Source organism: Meleagris gallopavo, chromosome Z (assembly GCF_905368555.1).
Source record: "Meleagris gallopavo chromosome Z, MGAL_WU_HG_1.1, whole genome shotgun sequence".
NCBI lineage: Eukaryota > Metazoa > Chordata > Aves > Galliformes > Phasianidae > Meleagris > Meleagris gallopavo.
Genome location: NC_139435.1, coordinates 68,317,540 through 68,338,465, shown reverse-complemented (window position 1 = coordinate 68,338,465; position 20,926 = coordinate 68,317,540). Strand labels below are relative to the sequence as shown.

The window sequence follows — 20,926 nt, the reverse complement described above, 5'->3', positions numbered from 1 at the left end:
CATTATTTTGCATAAAGGAGCCTAGTTTAGTTTTTCCCTAGCAAGTCTTCTACTATTTAGATATGAGGTAGCTAAAAGAATATATACAATTTATCATTAGTTCTTCAGTCCCCTAATTTTACTGACTTGATCAAAAACTTTCGAATACATTAAGCAGAAATATGGGCTTTCTGATTCATTCTCAGCTACAGAAGGTGAAAAATAGTGGGAGGGGGGGAAAAAAGCCATCTTTCTTGTTCTTATGCTTTTATTTTTATTTTTTTTTTAACATTCCCAGTGAATTCAGTTTCTCCCCCTCTTTCCACTCAACAGTGAGGCTTTGAGTCCACTGCAGGGGACTGCTAGGACATTTATGATTATAAATGTTGAAGGTTTTTTTCAGAAGCATTTCATCAAAGCATGCTGTATATTAAGTGTAAAGGTTGAACAGTGCAAAAAGTGCTGCTAATGTTTAAGGTACTTGTTCTTGTTTTGCAGTACTTTGCATAATAAAAAGTAAAAGGAACTGTAAGTTCGTGCTATAGGTGTGTGATGGCTGAAATCAAAGCATTTCTTTACAAAAAAAAAAATGTATTTCTTATATTTCACATTGGAATTATCCAAATGCTTTCTTTTGAACAAGGCTTTGTAGAAATTTAAATTATTAACACATTTAAAGACATCAGCAAGTAAATTTGTAGCAGGAGTGCTTGTTTATCAGATTATATTCAATGTGAGTGGAAAAACTCTCTGAAATTGCCCAAATTTTGGTTCTGTAAGCTGATATTTAAGGCTGGTGTAGTATTGAAAGTAATTTTAAGTCAATCACTTTTATCCTCCTTTTTGTTTGCCCCTTGATTCAAACTAGAATCCTCCCACGAACACCTGCAGCACTACCTCATCATCCTTCAAATTCCTCCGTAATTCCCACAACAGCTGTATAGAGTAGGCTGACATGCCTGCTACGATCTTATCCTCTGACCAATACTTTCTGACTGTCTCTTTGTGCACCTTTGTCTGCCAAAGACATTTGCTGTCTTCTATCTTTTCCAAATCATACACTGCTTGAAAGAGGGAGCTGTGATAGCATTCTAAAAAATTGAAGCTATAGTGGCCATGGTCTGTGGCTGTGAGTTGTTCTCCTACCAGCAGAGTCTGAACAAGCTTCTCAGTTTCAGAATAAATCAGCATAGAGTGGAATCTCAAAAGCTAGTAATTTCCTATTAATTTTGTGCAAACAAGGCTGCAAGGAGAGAAGGATCCTAATCAAGCTCTCTGTTTACTCAGAGAGTCTGCAAATTACTTTTTCTTGTCATTGAAGAATGCAGATGACAGCTAAAACATGATAGATTACAGTGTTGAACACAAGACTTCATTAATTCTGTAGCTTGAGGAATTTCATGTTCTTTGTTTGAATAGCATGATCCTGGCTCATCTCTGTAGTATGTGCATACCACCACAGCAGCAACGTTTTGTAAAATATTTCAGTATTCTCTGTGAAACATTTAAGGGACCACATTCAAGTTCACAAAAGATGAAGAGTGCATGATGTAAAAATCCTGCTTTCATTTTATGAACATTATCTTAAGCAATCCACAGGTTAAGCACAACAGCAAGCCAATATGTAGAGGGGCACACTGATTGATCCAGTCTGGTATTCTGTGGCAGGCAAAGTTGAATGAGGTAACAAAGATAATTTCTTCTTTTGTTGGTATAGAAATTTCTAAGACCATTCTAATGTGGTATTCCTAATTGTGCCTGTTCATGGCCCTGTACTATAACCCTCTGCTGCAGACATCTTTTCTTTCACGTGGCACTATTTGAGCATCTCTGGCTCTATGGCACAGTAACGCATCTCACTGAGAGACGCATGCAGAGCTTTAGCCAGAACATTTGGAGACTGATAGAATTTCACAGTGCCCTTTTCTCACTCAGATTTTACCAAAATGAAAGGGAAATTCTTTGTCACACATTAGCCAAAATAACATTCTATTCGTTATCAAAGGAGCTCTGAACTGTAATCTAGGGTAAGTCTATGGGAAATAACTTGCTGCATAAGAGTACAGTTCAAATGTTTTCACAGTCCCATTAAACCTAAGTGAGTCACGTAGACCAAGAACAAATCTCGTTTCTCTTTTTTATTTCTCTAGGATGCCTGTCAATTATGTTAAACTCAATTCATTCTCATCCTGCAACTTTAATAAAGATAGATAGTACAACCTTTCTATACCATATTACTTATCTGAAAGAAAAAAAAAACTCCTTATTTTTCCAGAAACAGTGATTACCCTACTAGTTGTAATTCATTTAATCTGAAAGAGCTTTTATTATTATAATTATCTTTTGATTGAATTTTTTAGACGTCTATGATTATAGCAATGCAGCTTTTATCTTCTTTTAAATCATAAATTTCATAAAGACAAACACAATGGCTGGCATAAAACAATAACTTTTTTTTTTTTTTTTTCCCAGAATTAAAGAGAAAACATGTTTGTTAATCAGAAAGCAGCAAAGCATAGTACATCATCTTGAAATTTTGCCTTGTGCTGTGAGAACTGCAGCCTATTAGGGACAGTTCATTTCATAATAGAAATAGCACTGTACCTTGAATTTGTTTTCTGTGGGTTTGTGTGGGGTTTTTTTTCTCTCTCTCTTCCAAATCAGTGTCAAAAATGTAATAGATAATGTTTTGGTATAATAGATAATGTTTGTGGTATAATTCATACATGATGTCCCTTTCCAATTTTGAGTAACTGTGCTTTGCAAGTGAACAGGTTACTCTCCAAAGATTTTCATATGGAAGCTGGTAGGACACATACAGTGGAGAAGGCAGCTGCAAGAGCCTTCAGGACACCCTCCTGCAGACACCACACAGAAAGGCAGATCTGCATCTAATGCACCTGTGCATCACGGTCATATGGTAGCCAGGTTGTCCAAAATGCAGCTGTTCCTTTTACTCTCGCTGACTCCATGACTAACACAGCCACATTGTCAGCTGTGTGATTCAGTCTTGGTACAGAAACTGTACTTAATTCTGCACCGTCTGGAAAGTCTAGATTTATTTCAGTGCAAATTGTAAGGGATAAACACTATTAAGTAAGTACTACCCATTATTGCTGATCTTTTGCTTTGTTTTTAAATCTGTTTCCTTTTTCAATGACAGTATCAGAGCTCACGATTTGTGGCTCTTCTAAGCCTTTGTGTGAAAGTGATAGTGGGAAGTAGCTGAAGCAAAATAATGTGAAAGGAGAAATTATAGTATTCACAATTAATATTGTGAATATTGTCCTCACAGAATTGAGGACAACAGAAAGTACAAATAAGATCTTATACTTTTGTTTCAGTACACTTTCCTCATCATGTAGTTCTGCTTGCATTTCAACAAGAAATGAGGAAACTGTTTCAACAAGAAGCCTTACTTTTATCTTTTCTTTCTAATGACTCTTTAAAACCTAGAGATACCTGTATGTAAGAAGTCATCTCTGCTCAATTTTGCTCTGTCTGCAGGAGCAGATTTGTTTCATTTCCCTGAAACCCTACATGTGCTGACATAATAATACAAGAAGATAGGTAAAAACATCCCGTGGCTGGTTCTAATCCACATTGTTCAAGCTGCTGAGTAGATCACAGAAGCAGCAAGCTACTGAATTCTGTCTGTGCATGCTTTCCTAATTTCAGAGTCTGTTTTTCATGAAAATCTGTATTTACAGTTCTGCCTATTTGTTAAACCTTACAAGGTACCTTCTTTTCATGCTTAGTATTAAAATACTGCAAATCTTTTTTTTTCATGGTAACACTGGAGGTTCAGCCCATAGGACAACCACAACAGCAGCTGCTCTGTGCTAGTTAGTCATTCCTAAAACCTCCTAGAGTGTCCCAGACATCTTTCTAGGTGACAGGCTTCCAAATGAAAACCATTCCTGAGTTACAAATGATCTACTGGATCCAAAGCACAATCTTCAGAAATTCTGTGGTGCTTATGGTGAAAAGTTGTCCTTGCACCTTGCAGATGTTCACAGTGGAATTACACGAAGAGCAGAGCATCAGCCCGTGAAAACAAAAGGGAGCTGTGAGAGTAAAGAAGATCCAAAGGTAACAGAATCCACTGTCTTGGCTCCTTACTGTGCCTTTCAGAATGATTTCATCATCAAATAAGATGTCAGAGTTTGTGTAGTGTTCAACCATCCCTGAAGACGTTCACGGTTAGGCTGGGCTGGGCTCTCAGCACCCTGGTCAAGCTATATGTGTCACTGTTCATTGCAAGGATGTTGCAAGGTGACCCTTAAAAGTCCCTTCCAATTCAGACCCTTCTATGATTCTAACCCAAGCATGCTCCTCTGTCACACCAGCATGAAGCTAGCCAGCAGGGCAAGGACAATGATGTCCTCAGATATCCCAAAGCAAGCATTTCTGATGGCTTAACTGCAAGGGAGTGAAACAGATCTTACTCCTCTAGTTTACTTTCAGATGTTCAATTCACCTCTGTAGCATTAAACCCATTTCTTATGTATATATTCAAAGCACAGGTTAAGGTTAGCTTATGCACTATTGTTTTTGACAGCTGGCTTCTAAATACAAAGCTAAAAAAAACTTCTTCGGCATCATGAAGTACAGCAAGGGGACAAGGAATCCCAAGTCATCTAATTTTATTAGAATTTTGATCAAGCGTCATGTAGAGCAAAATTGGTTGATTTGATTTGAAAAGTTGTTTAAAGTACAAAATGGCCTATTGATATAAAGCAGAGGACTCTTCTGTGATTATTAAATGGCTGGAGGATCCTAGAAGGTTTCTCAGTGGAGATTATCCAACAGAAAATCACAAGTACTTCACAGGGCTATAAGATACAAAACTGCAAGAATGGGTATTGGCCATATCGTTCCTATTTGACAGTCTAAACAATGGAGCAGTGATGTGGCAAACTGGGGAAGATACACAGTTTTTAATCTGGGGAAGATACACAAGTTTTAGCTGTAAAAGTCAAGCTTGCCCTTGTCCATCAGATCATTTAATAATTTAGGAGGTGATATAGAAATGCCAAACCACAGTGCTTACTTGGAAAATGAATGGTGTCAAGGGACAGTAGCTGCAAATTTGACATGAAATCTGGTACCGTATGCAGTTTCTGTCTGCTGCTGTCCTGTGTGCTGCTTACAAAAAGCTGAGGGAAATTAACATATAAATCCTTTGTATTCTTTACATGGAAATTATGCAAACAGAGAAAGATTGCATTAACTATGAGATGAAACAAGGGTAGTGTGAGTTTAGTCACTTATAAACTCATACATGTTCTTGAATTCTTTGAATGGGAATATGAAACAGATTTATTTTTTCCTGTTAGTCCAATTTATTTTGGTCTCTAAATAGGCACATTAAAGTAAGACGAATTTATGTTTTCAGGAGGAGTGGCCAGAAAAATCTGGAACATCTATGCAGATGTGGGCAATTGCATTGTTCTAAATTCTTCTTTATAACATGCTGCATGAAGTCTAAGCCTAAAATTTCCCCATGTATATTTTGATGCATGTTTTTGGCAGTTGAGATGGTACCTAGCTAAAGATGGAGACTGAGGAACTTAAAATACCTAATTAATTATTCTGTTCATGCCTCACGATATTTGATCTCATGCATGCATGGGAGGATGAGAGCAGGTCTATGCACTGAACTGAGTGGGCAATACAGCACTGAAATCTGACAAAAGAGGGGAGTTTGCTGTGGATTATGCTGGGCAGCCAGCCCTAGAAATGACTTCATTATAATCCTTTAATATTTTGAATCAACTCTCAACAGGAGGTTAAATACGTAATATAGATTATGTTGGCACAGACATTCCCCCTCTTGTCTGTGAAAAGTGAATGTGTGTCAGTATGCTGACACTGACAAAGTGCCTATGATGCTAAGGATGCTAAGAACTTGACTGCCTATGCTCCATTTTAACTGTGCTGATGTTGGAGGCAGGAGTCTTCATTTACACCTATGAGACAGAACTACAAGTGACTCTTCACCAGGAACTAAGGCCCATGCAAGGAGGGGAAAGCACTACTTCAAATGGGGCATCTGAGCACTTCTGCACTTAGAAGTATTATTTTAAAAAGCAGTTAAGTGAGTATAGTTAGAATGCTATTGTGCTTTAAATCCCTGGAGGGAAGAAGGTGATTAGACGTAGTTGCTATTTTTTCTGTAATATTTTCGAATAGAATATGTTAGTTGCACACGCTGCAGAAGCTGAGCATAAATTGCCTCACTAAGCTCTATTATTCCAAGGAACAGCGAGAATAACAAGCTGAGACACTGATGAACTCAGAGAAATATGAATAACACATTGACGTTCAGGCTGTATCTCTAGCACGCTGACTGACACTGGGGACACACTTCTCAAGGATGTGAGGGATTGCAAGAATGAGTCTCCAAAATCAGGCCTGGAGACAGGAGATTTTCATCACCACTTCTGATGGCTCTAGGGAAGACCGATTCAGCTGCAGGGGGTAAGAAATCTTGCCAATGAAAAACAAAAAGGGTTGTTTCTCAAATATCATTAGACTCCATGCAGAAGCTGGGGAGATGCTAAGCAGGAGGATGCTTTTTATTTTTACACACAGCAAACAAAGTATGGGGATGTTTATGGTACTCAGCTGATTATATCTCAGGCTTACCGCTCTTCCAACCTAATTTCCGGCCTAAAACTCAGGAGAGTGTGATGCATGAGAGAGCTTCAGGGGAGGGAGGGTGAGATGCTGCAGAAAAATTCCTCAGTCGGCCTTATTATAAGATATCACAGAGCTATATAGCCAGTGCAGTTTGAGTAGAATTCCAGGCACAATAAACAAATAAATAAATAGCAGCAACAATAAATCCATTCTTTATTAAGAAACATAAGGGTGTGCAAAGATAATTTTTTTTTTTTTTTAATTTCAAGAGAATCTATTTGTCTGTGTTTGGTGCAGTGTGCCGGATTAACAGCCCTTAGACCAAAAGTCCTCTTAGCAGGCAGCAAGCAGCCTGCTCCTTTTCTTGAGTGATGGGCCCTTGAGCCATCAGTGCTTAGCTCTATCTCTCAAGTTACAGTCCTTTCTTCTGAAACTGCCCCGCAGGATTCAGCAGTAGCTGGACTAAGAACACCAGCTTAAATCACAGAGCTTATAAAATAGCTACAATAACGCCAGCTTTGTCACTTTCAGCCCATCTGCAGCTCGCTCTTTGATTAAGGAGGAACTTGCAAAATTAAAGGACTGAATAGGTATGCTAGTAGGAATTTAAGATGCTGTACGCTATAATTTGCCATTGATTATAATCAATCAGAGAAAATTCAGATCAGTTTCTACACTTGATCATTGTTGAAAGCTACACTTTCAACTCAGCAATCTGAGAAAATACAGAAGGAAAGCAACTGGAAATTATGCTGTACTGTTACACTGTAACAGTGTAACAATTTAAGGAACCCAGTAGGAGCCAATAAGTTCATAGCTTTGATGTAGTTATTAACCTGGTTGCAGTTCGAGAATTTCCAGGATTATGAAAAGCTTATTCAGCTGCATGTTAGTGAACCATCACTGTGAAAGAAAGTGCTGCTATAACTCATATCTCTATTTAATTAGAAATTAATTGATTCTATATCATAAATTATTATTTCCAAGACGCAAAGAATTCTGCATCTAGAAGCAGGCACAGCAGTTTTGTAGCTTCAGAAATAAGAAGAAAGAGAATGTGAAATGTTGGAGCATCCTGGGAATAGGGTGCTGCCTCCTCAAGCAATAAGTTAAGTTAAGTAAGTTAAGTTAAATAAGTTAAACCCAAGTTTCACAGCCTCATTTCAGTGTCTTGATGCTTCCCACAAAGAGTGTGGCCAAAGAGAGATGTCTCTCAATATTTTTGGTGTTAACTCAGAACTGTAAGAGTGAAAGTGTCTATTATCAGTGCCACCTGGAAGTTCTCTATTTCTTGGCAAATTGAATAGCCAGTTATCCTCAGACTACTCCTAATGCTGCAAAGCCTGGGAAAAAATATTACAGAGGGGTATAATCAAGCAACAGCAAAAAAAAATGCAAAGCAAAAATATGATTATAGCAAGTGTTCGGAAACATGACAAAGGAAATAGTTGCTTGATTTACTTTAGTTTAGTTAGTGATGGTGGCAAGAGCTGTGGAGCCTAAGCTATAAATTAGAAAGACAATAATCAAGTTTGACAAGTAGTTATTTACAAACACAATACAGCTAGCTTCAGGGTGACTGTGTGCACCTGAGTTCTTGATTTCAGAACAGCCCAGTTAGCTATTGGCAGAGATAAGATAGTGATTGGTGACAATAGACCTGCTTAGAACTGGACAACTAACTGAACCAGTAGAAAGATTTATTTGACTGACTGTTAGGGGGGCCCTGCAAATGGAAATTTCAAGCAGGTCTCAAGATCTTCCTTGAGGAAGCTCCTGATATGTCTACTCTAGCTTGTATGCTTGAGTACTCACTGGGTGAAGTGAAACAAAGACTCCAATAAGCTATTCCTCCTGCAGAAGTGATCAAATTACTGTAAATAGTCGAACTCTTCCTTCAGAAGTGGCCAGTCTTTCATACCTAGTTGAGATAATCTGTGATGACGGAGATCAGCAGCAATGGAAAATAAACTGCTGGTGGGCTTTTGTAGATCCATGGCAAGCTGGCTTCAAAGAACCATGCAGAACAGAGGTTTGGGGAGTATCTCCTGATCCAGCTGAAGACAATACGAGCAATGGAGACCCCCACAACCTGCAAGCAGTGGATGGCTGTCTTGCTCAGAAATGGTTGCATGTCAGGGTCTTAATACATTAGGGGTTGTGATTTCTATCCCCTTTCTATCAAACACTCTAATCTGCCTTATTCACATCACAGGCTACAAAGACAAGCTAGTAAAAAGGACAAGTCACACACATATCATAGCTATGGTCTGACTCTTGGATGAGGTATTTTCTAAATTCAGTGCCTTCTATGAATAGAGACACTAACTAATTTTTGAATTATTCTCTTAGGTATGATAGCTGAGCCAAGTGGCTCTTACATCAAGAATATACTGCTTTGAAGTGGACTTTGTCCTGTGGTAAATCCCTCCTTTACATTTCCCTTGAATTGTCAACCTATCCATAGTTATCCTTGTAAATCTCAGTAACTTAGGTTACCTCATATATTCAGATGTATAATTATAAAAGAGGCAACATATATACATTGGGTGAGCAGACTTAAAATTAGCTGTAAAAGAAGCAGTTAATTAATGTGACATGAATGAACTTCTTCCCAGCAACTGATGTAGGCCCCAAGTTCTGCTGAATTGACCCAGAGATGTAACTTCAATACAAAAATAAGCAAATAGAGGAACATGTATTGTGCTGATCTATAACGAGAATAGAAGCACTATCAATTTCTAGTTCTTGCTGTGAATCTGTGAATTCACTGAAATGAATAATGCTGAATTTTTCAGGACTGACTTGCTTCAAGACGGACTGGGAAGATTGAACAGGCATTCCTCTGGTGTATCAGTTTGCACATTGAAACCATTTTAAATTTCTGGAGTGAGGTTGATCTGATCATGTGTTGTCTGTGGTTGTTCTACTGCATATTCTACATGGGCTATATTCTTCTGGGTGTTCCACTCCACCACTGAGTTAAATACCATTAACAGAGCTAATTGTTTGTTTTTTAAATTCAAAAGCTGAGATCAGAAGTCTAAGCATTGATACTACTCTAGAAGTATTTATGCATCTTCTAGTGATGCTGAATTTCCAATTGACACTGCTGTCGTTTTAGATTTCTGTTAAGCAGAAGTTGCATGGAATCGCTGGGTGACCTCTCCTGCAAGTTCTCTCTGTCTCCAAAGAGATACTTTGTCACTGTAAGCACTTCTGCTTCCCTGATGCTATTACCTCATGTCACTTGTGTTAATTTAGGGAATAATGTAGTAGCATGCAGTTTAGCATGCTACAGGTACAAGTATTTCTAACATGGTGCTCTCAGTTATGATGAAGGAGTAGAAATCTATATGAAGATCTGCTGTTAATTACCAGCAAGATTTGAAGTATGAGCAAAGCAGTATCATGTATTAAGAAATACCTTGTTGAGAAAAGCAAATGCTTCCATTCATTACCGATTAATTAGAAAAGGAGCCCCATGCAGGACCCAGAATTGTTTATTTGAATAGTTTTCAAGCAAACTAGCATGTTTCAGCTGGGTACTAATTGTGCCTAATGGACCCATTACTTTATAACCAGAGCATCATTGTAACATTTTCCCCAATGATTAATTAAACTGATTAGATAATGCCTAAATCTTGCAACCAAGCAAGATCAGTTGAATTTTTCACCATTTCTGCCAGAGGCTTTACTCAGAGCCTGGATAACATTCAAACCTGGTAGGTTCTTCTACCCCTTGCTTGGTTATAATTCCAAGAGAGTCCAGAGTGGTGAGCATCTTTCTTCCCCACTATGACTTGGCCATGCAGTTGCTCTCAGGGGATCTCATAAGGCTCTGGAAACCTAACTGCTTTCTGGTTAGGCTTATTTCCTACAAAGGTTGTTTTCTGAGCAAGGTTAAATGTGCAGCACTTGTGAAAATGCCTGTGTCTGTCACCAAAGGCACTTAAAAGACAGGAAAGCTGTGCTTAACCACAGTCCACTTCAGAAAGTATTAAGGGCTGCAGGAAACCAAAATGAATGGTAAAGTGACTGCATCTTGTACAGTTTTCTTTTCACTGCTGCTAAAGCTTCTGCCATCTGATCCAACCTTATATGACCTTATATACATTTGATCTTTTTGTCTCGTTTTAATGCTGAATATTTCTGCAACAGGATCATCAGACAAAATTTGGTTGTGTATGTGCAGCAGATAGAGGAGAGAAAGGGATCTACTTGAAGAGCAGCTGGGGCTCTAAAGCAGTAGGACAATTGGGAATAAAGTAATTATTTAAAGGCTGCTCTTTGGCTCTTAGAAGTGGCTTTTAGTATATTGCTGAGATGAAATGATGAACATTTGTGTTATTTGGGTTCCTAGTGAGAAGCTAATATACCTGCAGCCTTTAACTGGATTTGTTACAGTATTTGAGATGAACTGATATGTTTCCATCATCAGTTTGTATGGAACCATATATGACATAGTCCATACTCTCCCAACACTTGCCATAGCCCAAGTTACAAACATCTTTACATTAGTGGGGTGTTGGATTTATTTTCACTGTAGATGCATGAAGAACTGCTTGTGAGGTCCTATTGCTTAAGCACATTTCTATTTGTAAACATGGCCCCCCCTCTGATCAGCAAAGCATTAAACAAAGTCTGCACTCACTCACTTCACAGAGAAGTTGATGAAGACAAAAGTCTGTTTGGACAACTGATCTACATGCAGCTGCATTTGCTGAGTCCAGGCCCTCGGTTCACTGAACAGTGAGTTAAGAAATTCTCACACCTCTTTCTCTTCCTTGTGATTTTCTACTAAACCCCAGAAGACCAAGTGGAATGAATCTGAGATTACACACCCACTGTGTCCTGATGTGCTTTATAAAACATACTTAGTACTTACAGAACTCCATGTTTACACATCTGCTCTGCTTACACGGGACTGAAACTATATACAGGCTCATTATCATGCAGCTTCACTCTGCTATGGGCTGCTATGGTGCTCATTTACTTCTGTTCCAGAGGGCACTTCTGGGATTAAATAAAAAGAAAAAACAGCGTCATGAGAGATGTTTTCTCTCTTGTTTGCATTGCACAATGGAGCCGTAAAAACTACAGGTGGGAAAAAGCCTTATCAATGATTAAGATTCTTGCTGTCAGCTAAAAAAAAAAAATCTTGAAAGCATTTTTAATTACTCTGATTTTTTTTCCAGAAAGCTTTGTTGGTTTTTTGTTTTTTTTTAAAGATTTCACAGAAATTATTATCTCTTATACAGAACTCTGATATCGGAGATCACTTCTGCAGTTTCGTGTGCTTGTTCCTTTGGGATAGGGAGTGGGGAAGGTCTCTCTGGCAGGCTGTGCAGATCTTTCTCTCATAGCACAACCTAAGCTGGTTGCTGGTCTGCTGAGGTGGGAGTCCATCAACTGCCTCCTGGGTGGGTGGGAAATGAGCCCTACGAGTTGTGCCAGCAAGCGGGGCATGGCTCGTCAACTGCCAGCTTGCTGGTCCTTTCTGCATGCACGGGCAGAGGAGCAGCAATTTGAGTGGTGTCAGGCAGTCAGCCTGCTACTGCTTCCTAACCAATGAGCATGCCCTTTATTAGCCCTGCTCATAACCTCAAAAGGAAAGGCATTGCTTGTATAACTCTTCCCTGCAGCTGTAAAGAGCTCAAAACACTCTCTTCTTTTACAGCTTTTAAAAATTATTGATTAAATTTGTTCTCTTTATCCCACTTTTTTTTTTTTTTAAAGTTTGTTTGCTGTTTATGATTGAAATGTTTGTGGGTGCAATTGCAATGCCCATAGAACTGCAAAATCTGTAATTTCATAGTGTATTCCAGGTCTCTCTTCATTTATTGGGTTTTTGCTGTGGTTTAGGCAGTACTTTCTCCATGCTGTACAAAACTTGGCGAGTAGCTGAGACTGAGAATTTTGAAGCATGTTCGTTGGGTGCCAGTCTACCCAAGTACTCCTTGCCCACCTGATGGGTAGACAGAGAAACAGGCTTGCAAAGTGGGGACTCAGAGTGTGGTGAGGCCCCAGCATGCTGCCCAGAGAAGCTGTGGATGCCCCATCCCTGGAGGTGTTTAAGGCCAGGTTGGATGGGGCCCTGGACAGCCTGATCCAGTGAGTGGCAACCAGACCATGGCAAGAAGTTGGAACTGGATGATCTTTATGGCTTTCTAACCCAAGCCATGCTATGATTCTGTGATTCCGTGACTCTCCCATTTTCCCATTTCTCCATTTTCATGTCTATTTGCGTCTCTTATTATGGTTTGGAAAACTAAGACATCTCCTTCTCTGATCTTAGTTAAGGAGCCTTCAATACTGCAGAAGGCCTAGGCAACATTCTCCTATTTTCTGTTGGCATTGCTGCCTCTAGTCATGCCCTCCTCACTCCCTACATTCTTGGTCATCTGCTGTTCTTGGAACCTACTTGCCTGTCTCCATAAAAATGCTGGCTGTGATTCTCCGAAATGATCTGAATTTTAACTGGGAAATACTCATTCCATTGAAACCCAGGATGAGTTTTCATATTTCTAAAAAAAATGTAATTGCAGAAAGACTGAGATTTTAAGAACATGGAATTTAGATCAACTCTTGTATTTGATTATAATGGTGGGACCTTCTTTCTCCCTAGAATGATTGCCAAGTGTAAATGAAATGTTACTACATCTTCAGCAAGTTTGGATGGAAAAAAAAAAAATAATAAAAGAATGCCTAGTCGTTCTAGTCTCTTCAAAATCAATTATTGCAATTCAAGGTTGTAGTGGATGCATGAGGAGAAAGAGTATAAAGTGCTTTAAAAATATTGCAACCAGCAGTGAAAGTCAAAGTGCAATAACCAAGTGTCCCTTAGAAATGGAAGCACTTGCTTCCTCTTTCTTTCTGAGCTCTCTCAGAAGAGCTAATGACAGGTTGCTTTAAATTATTCATAGAAATGGACAGAGGAAATATTGCTACAGTCCTCACGAGAGGATGTGGGGGCTGAACTTATCAGATGTTGTTTGCTGGTTTAGAAAAAAATTAATCATGACGAAAAATTCTGACATCCTAAAATTCTTGAAGTGATAAATGAATCATGTTAACTGGCTGGATCTGATAACAGTAATTCATCTTGAAAAATCTGAATTAAGAAACTCAGAGGAGTTTTACAAGGGGGTTTGAGCACAAATTTGCCAGTCAGGTCTGCTAGATTTGCAACCTCACACTTGACACAGAACAGGGGAGCAGAAGTCCTGCATTACAGTACACAGGTGTAAGAAATATTTTTGCATTTACCTTGAATAGTTGAATAGTGTCTCTTTCCCCTTCTGAAGTGTGCATTTAACACACAAATAGCATTTGAAACAAATTATTTCTGAAGCAGCCTCACATCACAGAAGCAGGAATGAGCAAAGTACTATTAGATGAAACATGACAGTAAGTTCAGAACAGGAGTGTCTCTGTTTTTGTCCTAGTGTTTTTAAGGAATAATGTACTCATGCATAGAGAATCATTCTCAACTTTTGGCACATGAGACTTATGGGACTACATGTCAGAAAGGTTCAATTAAACAAAATGTTAGTGCACAGAGATGCTTGATTTAATTGCTAATATTCTTGAAATTTTAAAGGAGGTAAAATACATTTCAGTATTTTCAGTATGTGAGCTACAATACCTTGGAGGGAACAATGACACAGAGAATTGCAGCTTAAGAACATGGCTGAATTTTTTATGAAAGAAGTAAAGAAGTGGCAGCATGCCTAAGTTGCCTAAAGTTTGAACAGCTATACAGCCTTCTGGAGATAGTTTGGTTATTCTTTGTTATTCAGAAGACGTACTTTCACTATTAACTAGGATATGACCTGCAGTCATCTCAATTTGCTGAAAGTGGGGTTGAAAAATTTGGGATTGGGTTTGGTCTGTTCTTGTTCAGATATGTGGGCCACTCTGAAAGTAATGCTTCCTATTTATTTCCACAGAAACTACAGCAGATACAAAGAGCACAATAACACTGTTTGATTGAGCAAATTCTCAGCTACAAAATTCAGTTTTTCAGCATAATCATCACCATTTTTTGCCAGCAATTTACAAGAGCCTGCATGCTGCACTCATTACAATCTGTGTCAGTGAAGGTGGCCACTGTCACCACTTCTGAAATGCACCACCATCTGTCTCGCTGTGTTCACATCCACTGTTTGTTCTCCATAAACTTTTAAAAGTGTCAGTGAATGCTAGTGGGGTCTATTTTTTCCTCACAGAGGAATTCAGTTCCATACTGCTGCTTCATCCGCACTTCCACTTCAGACACCATTCTGTCAGACTGCCCCTCTGCTGCCATCTATCACACAGCAACAAAATGCCAATATTATTGGCAGTGTTCAAACTCTACTGCCATACAACCAAAATCTGCCTCTGATGGCACAGGTTGACATCATAAAACAGGAGGCATTACTTTCCGAGCAGCCCTCACATGGAGAACCTTTGGAAACAGTGAGAAAAGCTTAGTGGCTGGATATGTTTTCTCTTATTTTGAAAAGTCTGTGTTACTAGAACTTGGCATATGAATTTCCTAGGTACACTGGCGTGGTACAAACAGGGAGATAGAAGTGTGTCTGTGTATCCAATAGTCAGACATCCAGTCATCAGTGAATTGGTAATGCTGTTATTGTTCCCATCTTACAAAAGATACCAGACTGCCCAGCACAAACATTCAACTAGATCCGAAGCTTAGGTGTTTTGAAATTCTGCACACCATCAAGGAAAAAAATTGCACACTAGTTAAAGCCAAATTGTGGTGCCCAGCTGTGATTCAGGAGAGGCCTACCTGGATGCAGATTTCCATGCCAGCTGTGATAAAATCTTCTCCACAGGAAGACCTATAATGTGCCTATATAAAGACTCAAAACTGGAAAGAAAACAGTGAAGGACTAGGGTAGATACAGGTGGAATGAAGGAAAAAAATTCTGGCTGTCTGCACTGAGCAAGTAGAGCTGTGGTTATGGTATATTTATGAAATATACCACAGGGCTTTCTCAGTGCTCCTGTCCAAGTGTAACTCTCTATGGCATCTGCTGCTTTCAGCTGTGTTCAGTTCAGTCATGTAGCATTCAGTCTTGGCATGCTGCGGAATTGAGACCAGAACCACCTTTTGTTTGATCACAGATGCTCACTGGTTTCCACGCATGTGACATTCAAGATAGCTGTGAGCTCTGTCGTCCGTAGGTTGCTGCATCACCAGTTATCCATCAGAGCTGATATGAGCCAGATTTCATTCTGCTGTAGCAGTAATTTTGTCGTGCTATTGACAAATGGAACACCGATGGCAAATAAGAAAGGAGGAGGTCTAGCAGAGTCACTAAGCATATAGTAATAGTAATAATCCTGACAGGCATGCAATTTAGCCTTTACTAGAGGTTCAAATAATAGCCATAAAAAGTGGTCAGCTTCCAGGCACCACTCTGCAGTAGGAGCAGCAAGTGGATGTTGCATAGAGGTTAAGCCTCTGCCCCAAAGCTGCTTGTGACCATTGGAAACAGCTTCTCAGAGGAGCAGCAGCAGCGTACAGTTTTCAGAGGGATTCTGCAGGCTGCAGAGAGTAAAAGCAGATCATTTTTATGAGATTGGATCCTATCTGCTGGAGCTGTGTTAGTTTGGTAAAGCCAATTCTTCAGCTCAGAGCTCAACCCTGGTATTATGTTCCTGCACTTTGGATTTCCAGTGCAATTACTTGATCTTTGTGGAGAGCTTTCCTAATAACCAGATGGTTCTGGGCTCTGCCAGTGTTTTCAAACTAGGTTTATTTCTTTCCACATTTTATAAGTAGATATCAATAGATCAGGAGACGGAAAAGTGTGAAAGCAAACAGAAAAGTCTGCTTCCCCTCATTCTTCTCTGTCAAGAAATCAGTAAAAAACAAGTTCTAAAAGCTGCAGCTCCGAAAGCCATACCTCTCTGTACATTAAAACCTGCTTGTTTTTTGCTTAGCAATGAGGTTTTAGAAAACAGTTCTTACTCGTCATGCAGGTCTCTGATGCTCTGCACGGGAACGTAACTTCAAAAGGAATAATAACCAGGACTGATTTCTCAATGCATTTCTCTAGAATTTTTTTCCAGCCGACAGTACTGTGTGGTAAGCTGAGCTTATCCACCACATCCTCCCTGATATATTTCAGAAGATCCTTCAGATTGTAGGTGTAATGCTATGATTCTTAACAGATACTGACTGGCTGTCACTTTTCTAATCATGCCATCTTTGCTGAGCTCAGTCAGTGTTCCTGTTTACACAAAAGTCCTTGTGCATGTGCATGCAACTTATGTATTAGTAAATGAGTACATGGTTACTGTCACTGACATTACTGGGCACATCTGGAATTCAACCAAATGCCAAATCCCAAAAGCTTTCTGTACCCCAACACATACTGCATGTCTAATATTTGTTCAGTGGAGATGTAAGAGGCTGGGACATGAGAGCTGCCCTTGTGAGCTCTGAAACCACATTGGGAAGAGAAACAAAGCATGTTTTCTGTAGAGTCTTCCTGGCCAAAACCACACATAGCCCTGAAAACCCCCACAGACACACTTATTTTTTTTCTTTTTCTTTTTCTCTGCTGCTGAGCTGTGTAATTAGCTAACCTGCATGCATAGAAGTGATAGACAAAGATATTCCTTTAATTAAAGCCATCTTCACAATTTTACTCAAAGTAGCTCACTGTGTAATTACTGATACTTGTTAAGAGAAGGAGAGAGGGTGCGAATGAGAGCTGTTGTTTCCTGCAGATGTGGCAAATGCAGACAGCATCCTTTTGTATCACAACGTTGTGAGAGTGGAGGCAGAGAGGAGTGGTAGAGACTGCACAAGGGGAAAAGAGTATAAGCATTTTAATATTTCCTGAGAAAAACATGAATTTTAGCAACAAACACCATGCAAACACCACAAAACAAGTGCTTGTTAAAGCAGGAGGTTAGTTGGAATACTTTGCAATAAAAAGTGAAAGAACTGCCTGTACGGAACGTTACCTTAGGAAGAAAAAAGAGAAAAGAACAATACCTCCAATGACATTATGAAATCTTGCCTATGGTCTTTTATAAAAGCTCCCCTCTGTCTTCCCCAGAAGTGTCCTTTGCTTTTTCTAGCTGCTAGACAATTTCCAGGTAACCACTTCAATCTTTCAGGTGGTATGAGGGATCAAAAATTGGGCAATTACCTAAGAAATACCTTGAGAAGTTTCTTGAGAATTTTTTTCTATCCACTGTTATCTCCTCATTTTTTCTGCCGTCTACATTTTCGAGCACTTCAGCAGTTTGTTTATGGAGCCTCTAACTCCATACTGAAACCTGAGAACAGCTGTCACTTTTCTAAGAGATGCATGGGTAAGCAACTGCATCCCTGGGTTGCTGTAGGCAAGCTGCAGCTCTGATTCCTCTTAGGTTCTTCTGGAGGTCTTGTATGCATATGTATATGCATGCATACATATATGTTATTGCAAGTATGATCATCTTCAAACATTAGAAAGAAATTGCTTTATCTGAATATGTATATAATCAGCAAGATAGGTGGCAGAATGCCTTTCAAAATTCTCTGTACTTTGCAGACTAAAATGAAAAGAATGAATTGTGGTGAAATTTAAGAACTGTCACACTAAAGTGTTCATTTTGCAAAGGAGAAACATCAGATTGTTTTATTTAGTGAATTAAGTACTGTATAAAAAAAATCCTGCTGTTAATGACTGCATTATTAATCTTGTCAGTTAGCTAAATTAATACAAATACTTTAAGCAACAAGAATGCAATTTTTCTCTGGGAAGGCTTTTCTGTTTCTACTATTTGTGGTCTCCAGATATAGACCAATACCTTCCATCATCTATAAAACATAATTAATTGTAACTACTGAATGTAAAAAACTATCCAGCTGGGAATTAGAGAAACAGAAAATCATAAACAAGAAAGCAGAATAATGAAGTTTCCAGGAGGTAACAGCTACCTTAGAATATTTGAGAAGTGCTAGTGTTGAATGGAAAAAAATTACTCTTAATAACTTCTCATGATACGCACAGTATATTACATACTCTACTCTGCTTGTGAACACACACACAAAAAAATTGTCAAAGCTTTTTAGAGCAAACTCTGCTGTTACAAGCTTATTACTGAGATGCAAGACATTTTACCCTTTGTCTTTTGATAAATAGCAGGTTAGTAAAAACCTAGGAGTTTCAATGGGAAAGACAGTAGGCACAAGGGGTATTTAAGATATGGGTATGATATTTGAACATTACTCTATTTATAGGTGATCTGGAATTATGAAAACACTTGCTGCATGTTACATGGTGAGACTATGGTTTAAGATTCATGCTGAACATGGAATTATTTGTTCTTTCATTCCCTTTCTGGCTCGTTAAGACTTCAGGAAAAAGTACAAAGTGCATCTTCTGATTTCCCTGGCAGCTATTTGTTAGCATGAGTTTTCATTGTGAATTTGTTACTAGACTTAAGAAGAGGTGGTTGGTGGGGAACTGCAAAGCCATGGCCTGATGTGCAATAGCCATGATGTATGTCAGAATGGTTCTCAGTTCCCCCATGGGTGCTTTGTCCTTGTTTGCTATGGGGTGCTCTGTCATACTTGGAAAAGGTTCAGAGAAGGATCTTAATCAACCAAATGAAGCTAAAATTTCGAGAAAATCTTAATCCACTCTGACCGTCATCCTTCTGTACTATGGGATGGAAACATACTGCAGATTCCTTCGCCCTGCTGAAGGCATATCTTTGCTTCTGCTTCTCTATCCTCCAAGGGGCTGAGGAAGATTGTCAGAGAATTTCTCAAAGAGCAAATACCATGGTATGTTTTTAGCAACTGCTGTTCACAGGCATTAATTCTAGAGTATTTGAACCAAAGCTAAGACCTGGTTTTGAAGTTTAGAACTTACATTGGCTTGTCAAGGGGAAATGTGAATACACTTTCACCAGGTTGACAAGGGCTGTGATCAATTCTCTCTAACTATAAAAAGTATAACCAGTAGTCAGTAAAAAAAGGGTTGACTTTTTTAGCTGTACCATTGCACACTGAGTAAAGCATACTATTGTATATGCTCAGAACAGCTGACTGGAAAACCGCTACAGTTTAGGCTGCCCTAATACAGAAAATTACTGTACTGTGCAATCAGTGCAAAATGTGTGTGTGTCAGGCAGAAGTCCTGTTTCCACCTGGATTACAAGCCTTTGATGAATGAACTTTGCCAGTCTCCAGACTCAATGTGAAGTGCCTTAGAAGCTCTGCAAGCACTGCCCAAATACACAAATAAATGACTAAAAGGGAAAGCGCTTTCCATTTCCCCTGTTGGCTCACTAGGGAGCTAAGTAAACACTTGTCTTATGACTAACTGAGTTTATGTCCTTTTGGAGTAGTCATTGGATCAAATTTTAAGAAACAGTTTGATTTTTGCAATAAAATCTACCAGTTCAAAGTCGATATTCTGTAGTCCTGCCAGCTCACGTAATGCTCCTTCAGTCCAGCTGTGTGAGTCTCTCTGAAGAGCATCAGAAGAGACATGTAGTGTACCTGCGGACAGATTACAACTTACAGACCATGCGGTTTTGTTATTTTTAAATTGCGCAAAGCTAAAGAGTTCTGGGCTTGCAAAGGGCATTTATGTTTTGATACATAAAGACATATTTTCTCCAGAATTCCAAAGAACTAATAAGAGCAGAGCAGTGCTAGACTAATTATAAAGAAAGGTTGTCAGTGTCTGTATTTCAAAAATACATATTTCTTGGCTCGAAGATTTCCTTCAGGACCTTGAAAGAATCCTTTATCTTACTTTGGTATTGGTTCCAAGACCCTTAAAATGAAGACAAAAGAGATTTGGTGGGTTTTTTAATCAGTTTTTAGAAAGGAGAGTGTGCAGTTGCATCAATACAAAACATGAATAATCACTGAACAACAAGAATTTTAATGGAAGAATCTATGCTCAGAGCACCTCAGCACTGGTCACAAACTCCCAAAGTCCACATGCTACCTGCTCATTATCAAAGTGAGGTTGAACCTCACTATTATTCCACGGTATGGCCTGATATGGTAGCATTCAGCCTTGTGTTTCAAGACTTGATTTTTTTTTAACACGTTGTCTGTATAATTTTATATAAGTCATCACATATTTACACAAGCTTTGAAACTTTCAGAGATTAATAGTGCTATTAGACTGCTTTCAGAAGTGTCATTGGCTTTTGTTTGTTTCTGTTTCTCATCAAAAGATACCAATTCCTTTTAATACCATTTCACGTTCCACCATTAGAAGAGCTAAAGGTTTTTCTTTGTATTTTTTTTTTGTTTTCAATT

At 38.9% G+C, this 20,926-nt stretch overlaps 1 protein-coding gene across 15 annotated transcripts in view; it reads left to right on the top strand.

Annotated features, from left to right (window-relative positions):
- The window catches only part of LINGO2 (leucine rich repeat and Ig domain containing 2), a 498,204-nt gene that overhangs the window by 424,952 nt on the left and 52,326 nt on the right, over positions 1–20,926 (top strand). For 8 of the 15 annotated variants that reach the window (XR_014880382.1, XR_014880381.1, XR_014880380.1 and 5 more), the window contains one exon: positions 3,989–4,071. The exons of 1 other annotated variant lie outside the window; for it this stretch is intronic. The gene's annotated coding sequence lies outside the window, so the exon portion shown is untranslated. Of the gene's footprint in view, positions 1–2,995; positions 3,076–3,988; positions 4,072–9,443; positions 9,834–11,289; positions 11,377–20,926 lie in introns of those variants that run through there. 6 more of the 15 variants (XM_085213166.1, XM_085213164.1, XM_085213163.1 and 3 more) reach the window with 4 other exon arrangements.